Below are 7,370 nucleotides of genomic sequence, written 5' to 3'. Positions count from 1 at the left end.
TTAGTAGATATTTGTTTTAATTTTTAATCATGTTTTAATTATTTTTTTAATTTTTAAACTATTAACCGAAATGAAACAACAGTTGCACGGCGCTCTTTGGCCTTAGTAGCCCTTGCGCCAATAAAACTTAACGTAATAATAATAAATAATAATAATTTGTTTTTGCTTCTGCCCATCCCTCAATTTGTTTTTGCTGCTGCCACCATTGGTGACTCGGACGCATATTCGAAAAAGCACCACTCTAAGTTCTGATGTGTATTGAAATAGACGCTGGTGCGATGATTGTACCCACAGCAAGCTTTTGTATACCAGCTTGTCCGCCATCTCACCATAGAGAAAGAAGAAGACAAGATAGGACACTCCGCGAAACCTGGCCTTAGGAAGTGCGTCACAATTACGTAACCAACTAGTGCTCTCATCAAACGTCAGAGGGCGCAAGCGCAAAAAAAACAGTTATAATCAACGCAACAAAATTCTTTTCACAAAATAATAATTATACGCCCAAATTAGGTATGTTCTTTATACATGAAAACAATTTATTCAACACACCTTACACGATTAGTTTTCTTCAGCCGTACTCTCATAAACACCATCTACCCAGCGACAAGCCCATGCATGACTGACAGCGAGAAGCTTTCGTCGCTTTCGTCAACGTCGGCTGCGTCGGCGTTTTCAAGCGTGAGATAACAGGTGAGGCACGTTTTCAAGCGAAGCTTGTTGAATGACATGTTGTTGGTCTTGTTCGGTCATTTTTTTTCAGAAAACGGTTACACCTGTGCAAATAAGACACCATGCAACAAACATAGAAAGATGCACACACACACGTTGCGCTTCGTGTGTGCGAGTTTGTTTTTTACGTGGCGTCTCAATCACGCAGTTGTAACCTTTTTCTGAAGCTTGTAAGGACTGGAAGGTTCGCTAAAAAGAAAGTTTGAGGCTCTATGCGGCGGCTAGACGGGAACATTGTGCAACGTATGCAGTATAGCAAAGGCGGCACGGCGTCAAGCCGAGGCGACGCGTACTGCGTCTGCCACGGACGCGAGCGTCTGTGCGCTGAGCATAGCTGGGCAGCTAGGTCATAGGCTCGGTGGCTCGGTGTAAAATATTGGGAAGCGTTCGCTGGGCCTCGCATGCTTCACGACGCGTTTCCCGAAGGCTCGGAACACGAATAATTCTTGGTGTTCCGGAGGCAAATCTGGACTAGCCATAGCCAAGTGGCCATCATCTTCGTTTCTTCGCTAGCCTTGAGCCACTAGTGCAAACTGCCCACAAATTTTTTTGACGTTTCCAATATAATTTTACCGCACAAATTTCAACTACGATTTTTCTTCCCAATGTACTGTGCTGATACTGCGTACGCACGAAGGTGTTCTAAAGTTCCCAGGCCGCGATACCATTGCATTACAAGGGATAGCGGCCTGGAAACTTCTGAAGATCTTTGTACGTGGTCTTGATGTCTATCTCTGTAAGTCAGAGTTTCATGGGTCAGAGATGTATCACTGGTTTTGTATTGTGCATCGATTAGCTAATCATTCAAAGGGGTTTGTTGGTACACTTGTAACGTGCACATATCTTTTTCGTAATTTGACAGCAAGCATCTACTTACTCACATTTTCAGACCGCGCTGATGCCATGCCGTCCGGCGGTCCAAGCTACGGCAGCTACTGCTGTGTATCGTGGTGCTTCAACAATGGCAGAACCTACAAGAAGCCTGGGACGAGTTTCTTCCGCATACCACGGGACGGCAGGTGTGTTAAAGCTTTTGTATGGTTTGCATGTCTTTAGGCTTACTGTTCGTACTCGCTCAGTGAGGGTAACAATAAAAAATCACTATTCAAGCCCTTCCCCTTTCAGCTGGTAGTTCATTGCCAATGCAGGATGAAAGCATTGATGCAGTATGCTGGACGAGATGATCTCCTTAGTAAGCCGGCCAGTCTATCGTACGCAACGTACAGGGTTTGTAGCGACCATTTTACTGCTCAAAGTTTCATGGACCCTGGGCACACAAGGCTTACAAGAATGTCTGTTCCCAGTGTGCAACCAGCTGCACCATGTAAGTGATTGACTGAAACTCAAATATGTGTAATAGCAGCCACTTGTATTGAATCAGTGGCGACAGTTAACCGCGAAGATCTTTGTAGCCGGTGGAGAAACCTCACTATAGAAGTAACACTTGGAAAGTCTTAAATTTTGTGAACTATGGGCTATTACCTTCCTAACAGCAGCCTTACAATTCTGTCGTTTTTTGATGCTCTTGACCAGCGCAACTTGTTTTGAAAGACTTTCAAGGGCTATTTCACGTTATCTTCAAGCCTGAGTGCACATGTACATAAACCTTTCATCGGTGAAAGCTGGCACTGTTGATAATTCCAAAAATCACAAATTACTTGTTTCCTAAATGGTGCCTTTTCTTTTCCTCCACGTTCGACCAATTTGCGCAATTGAAAGAGCTGTTTAAGTTTCCCCATGCTACCAGCTTTGTAACTTGTACCAACTGCACATATATGCACGTTCTCAGAGCTTCGCTTCAAATAGTGACTGTGGCATGACTGCAGAAGCTGCACTGCAAGGTGTGGATGAGCTTCAGTTTGTGTTATTTTAAGCCTCTTACTGACACATTGTCGTAATTTCATTTCTTCAGGACCTGCGGTAAAGGCTTCAAAAAGCAGCTTCCACTCATTGAGGTGCCCCGATGAACAGGGTGCGTTCAGTGTCGCGATTTCTTTTTTTTACCCAAATTGACTGTTGACCAAACCTCTGCAGGTGGCAGCTCCCTTGTAGCTGGTGAAAGAATTTTTGCTGACTTCGTCTTGCCGGAGAAAACCTTAACCAGTCGTTCAGCTGTCACAAAAGGAACTTGTGTGACCGGTAAGTTGTATGTTCACTTCAACACCAGAGTGGATTGATATTGAGACTTCCGCAGGCCGCTCGCAAGATTGTTCCGACAGCACTGTACGAGGCACTGAACAAGCTTCACAACACCCTCCAGAAGATGTCTCCGCCAACAGCTCCACGTCTGAGTGCCCTAGAGAAAATGGTGACTATGCTTTTATTGCAGCTTTTTTTAAGTGCTATTTTATGTTTAGGACATTCTGAGGAAACTATCCTCAAAAGGACACTACGTGTGCACTTACAAAATGTAAGGGTGGGCTCTCAGTGATTTTCATTTTTTGTGCATCTTCAACATTGTGAATGGTTTGTTTTTAGGTAGTGGAATCGAAAACTTTGCACCACAGAAAGTTGTGCACCTTGGGTCTGAAAGAGCGAGGAAAGTGTTCGTATGGGATTAGTTGTCCTTCGCTTTTACATCCATTTTTGTGTTTATTGCAGTGCGTTCCTGTGTGCCAGCGACAATGTCTCCATCAATGAAGTACAAGCAAACCATTAAACATCTGCAAGCCAAAGTAGCAGCACAGCGGAAAACTATCAAAAGACTGCGGAGACAGCCTCGCCAAACTAACCACTCATTCGTTGCATGCATTGTTTTGGTTACCCGCTATGAGGAGTAGGGACACTGTGTATTCGCTCGAAGTGATTTGCATAACCTTAAAAAGAATGTTGGGTATCCTGTCTGTATTTTTGTAGCAAATGCGGGTGAACTGTACACTTTACTGTGGGTCGCTTGGTCACTGTGTATGCTTTATCTCTCCAGCTCAAGTAATATATCGATAACAAAACCGCTTGTTGAAACGTCTTCGAGCGGGTAAGGAACACAGTATGAAGTGGGCACAGTTCATGTTATCACGCTTTTTGCATTTTAGCTTCTCATCAACCTCCTCATCTCGCCCATCAAAATTTTCAAAAGAATACCCAAACTTGTAGCGTTTGATGGGGCTGCGGATGCTGCCATTTTATTTTTATATAGCTTGTCAGTGATAACGTACGATGTAGAGCTTTTGTGAAAAATAACGAGCCAAAGTGGTTTCCTTCTGCTATTTATTAGCCCTGTAATACCGCTCTCGTAGCCCCAATTAAGGTCCACAATTCTGGATAAGTGATGACTACAATCTATTTTAGCTCGCAAGCGTCACAGCAACACCCAGACGCAAATCACTTGGGATCTTAAGTTTTTGATAAGAAGAGCCACAAGACCTGCCTGTGTTGTAGCATAAAGTTTGTCTTTCACGTAGTGAGCAAGCTGCAAAGCCCTACCTTTCTGAGGACAAGCAGGCATCAAGTCTGCTTTTTTTTCATTTTGGGCTAGCTGTTCTTAAGCACAGCCAGCACACTGCAGCTTTGCCTTTCTGCTATATTGTGTCGTGTGGTTTCTGTGCACTCTTTTTTTCTATGCATTATTTTGGTTAACCCCAGGCGTGATTCGCGACTTTATTGCTGTGTATATGTCACTTCTTCCTTCTTCTTCAGCATTGTGCACTGTGTTTTTGCCATAGATCCTTACTTACCCACGGGCCCGGTGTGTCATACTTCACCGGCTTCTCGGTTTCTGCCAACTCTAGCGATGTGTGCGTTGTCTGTGTTCTCTCTGTATTTGTTACAATATTTGTTACAATTTATTTGTAAGGCGAGATGCATTTGTTGTCTACCTTTGTCATATTGTGCTTTTTATATTCTCAGACTCTACCTTGCCTTTGAATAAAACATTGCGGATACTCTGTCTCTTTGACTGATATATACATTGATCACTTGTTCCAAAAGAACAAGTGATCAACAAGTGAACACAAGAACAAGAACAACCGCGATGAATAAAATTATAGTGAATTATCACTACCTGCATCTCTCTTTATTATAACTTAATCGAAATAAAAATTCAAAATTTGCGCCAGTGAAACCGAAACAGGAAGCGCACGCCACTTGCTCTCACCAACCACCAGGTGTGCTAGGGTTGATTGGGCTGCTGGGGTCTACGGGAGTGTCCACTCTTCACCTTTTTTTATTTCTCTATGATCTCACCTCAAAGTCCCCCTTCCTCCTCTTGACCCCCTGTCTAGATAAAAGGGTGCCTTTGCCCATTGGTTCCCACTGATACCTTCAAAAGAAAGTGGGAAATACTTTATGCACCACCTGATCTTTATCTCACGAACAGTATGGTGTCTGGCACAGGTAAATAACAATTGCGACGAGGAGGACATTGCATACCTATGCACAGGCGACCATAAAAATTTCTCCTCAACCCATCCACGCTTGCGAGGCACCTTTGACAAGCGTGAGTGCTGACGAGCACTGTATCTCGGTTTTCCGTATTTGGTAGAAGTACAAACTGCCTGATCGGTGCACTGTTGCAATTATTGTCAGCAGATCTTGAGGATGTTGCTCCCCATAAACCAAGTCCTAGTTTTCCTCTTATTCACGACTCCTCGGGACGCTTGACGAAACTCTACTTTTCTGGTAAGCCTAAAATTACGCTATCTCACTATTTTAGCATGAACACATTTGAGCCTAAATAGTGACACGTGCGGTTCTTTTGGTTCACGATGAAAGCCGCTATCACTTTCTGTTAAGCGCAACGCAGGCCGCGTTTATCTTGTATGCCACTCTGGAACGCGTTATGACGCGTGTATAAAAGACTGACACGTGCGGTTCTTTTGGTTTACGAAGAAAGCCGCTATCACTTTCTGTTAAGCGCAATGCAGGCCGCGTTTATCTTGTATGCCACTCTGGAACGCGTTACGACGCGTGTATAAAAGCCGGCGCAGTGCGCCACTGGTCAGTCTTTTTCCGTCGGCCGACGACTGTTCACGCCGCTGTTGCTGTGAGTTGTGTTTGGCCTTGTTTTGCTGGGCACAAGTTCGCCCAATAAACAGTTCGCCTGACACCGCCCTGACTCCTGCGTGCTTCCTCTCAAGTGCTGCGTGTGTCACAACCTCGTGACATCTGGTGGAGGTGCTGGGTATCGATCCCAGTACCTCTCGCAGATGTCACGAGGTTCTGACACACGCAGCACTTGAGAGGAAGCACGCAGGAGTCTGGGCGGTGTCAGGCGAACTGTTTATCAGAAACCCGCCAAAGACGGTACAAGAGTTCCTCTCCGAGGCTACCACCATCGAGAAGACTCTTGAAATGCGGACCCGCCAATACGATCGGCGCATGTCGCCAGATGTCGCAGAAGTCCGAGGACTCTGCCCCGACGACCTGCGCGAGACCATACGCGCTATTGTTTGTGAAGAACTGCGCCACATGTTGCCATCGTCTCAGCCCCAAGTCGCCTCTCTCGAAGACGTAGTCCGCGAGGAACTACAGCGCTCACTGAGCGTTCCTGAACGGCCACAGCCCCAACCGGAGGCGATGACCTACGCCGCTACTGCACGACGACCTGTCGCCGCTCCTCGCCAACACCAGGACCTAACGTCTCCGCAGTTTCGTCGCCAGCCACCGCCGCCACCCCCGACGCCTTCCCGCTCGCCAGTAATCCAGCGCTCGCCGAGGAAAACTGACGTTTGGCGCACCCCGAACCACCGCCCACTATGCTACCACTGCGGCGAAGCCGGGCACACCTACAGCTCCCCGCAGGGGCGCCTGCGCAAGTAGGCGTTTGGTGTGTAGCGACACCACGGACCCGAGCTAACGGGGGAGTTTCGGCTCCCTCCCACGCCTAGCCGTGCGTGGCTTTGCCGTGTCCGGGGAAAAGGGGATCCTCGGGGTTGAGCCGACGCTGGGTGATTGGACCTTTAAGGCCCCCCGGCAGAGGCAACACACTCCTTTGGCCCCGGCTTCACGTAGACGGCACCCCTGGGCTGACCCACCCAGGGGAAATCGGCAGTCGCCTTTTCCTATCTCTCTCTCCCTACATCTTCGTCTTTATCTCTCACTTTTTATCTGTCCTGTCTTCTCCTCTCTTCTGTTTACTTCCAAACTTCCTGGCGGCTAGGGTTAACCCTGTGCAAATAGCCTACCTTGGTCTAGGCGCATTGGGTTATAGTAGCGTTGTACGGCTGGCGTCTGCAGGTTTTAGCACCCGCAAACTTGTAGCGTCCCCTCGTTGGGCTCCGTGGTGGGTGGCCGCCAACGCTTCCGAAGAAAATTAAACTGGAATGCATAGAGCGTTTCCCTTGTTAAATGATCGTACTGCCTTAAAGCGTGTACGCACCGAAGACTTAGGCTTTTTCAAACGATCAAGTGAAAACTTCCCCCATTTTCATGTTATACATAGTGAGATAAGCAGCAAGCAAGCCAGAACCGTGTCACCATTTGTAGTAGCCAGATGTCTCACAGAAACTCTTGGAGCCGGGTACAAAGTTACCAAAATGGCCAGCGGAGACCTCCTCCTTGAAGTTCGAGAAAAAGAACAGTTTGAAAAGCTACAGAATCTATCAACCTTTGGTGACACTCCCATCACTGTAACGCCACACAGATCCATGAACACAACCCGTGGAGTAGTATCTGATGCTGATTTGCTCAGCTTGACTGAAGAG

The sequence above is a fragment of the Rhipicephalus microplus genome, chromosome 3, assembly GCF_043290135.1.
Source record: "Rhipicephalus microplus isolate Deutch F79 chromosome 3, USDA_Rmic, whole genome shotgun sequence".
NCBI classification, from domain to species: Eukaryota; Metazoa; Arthropoda; class Arachnida; order Ixodida; family Ixodidae; genus Rhipicephalus; species Rhipicephalus microplus.
Note: the sequence above shows the minus strand (reverse complement) of the source record.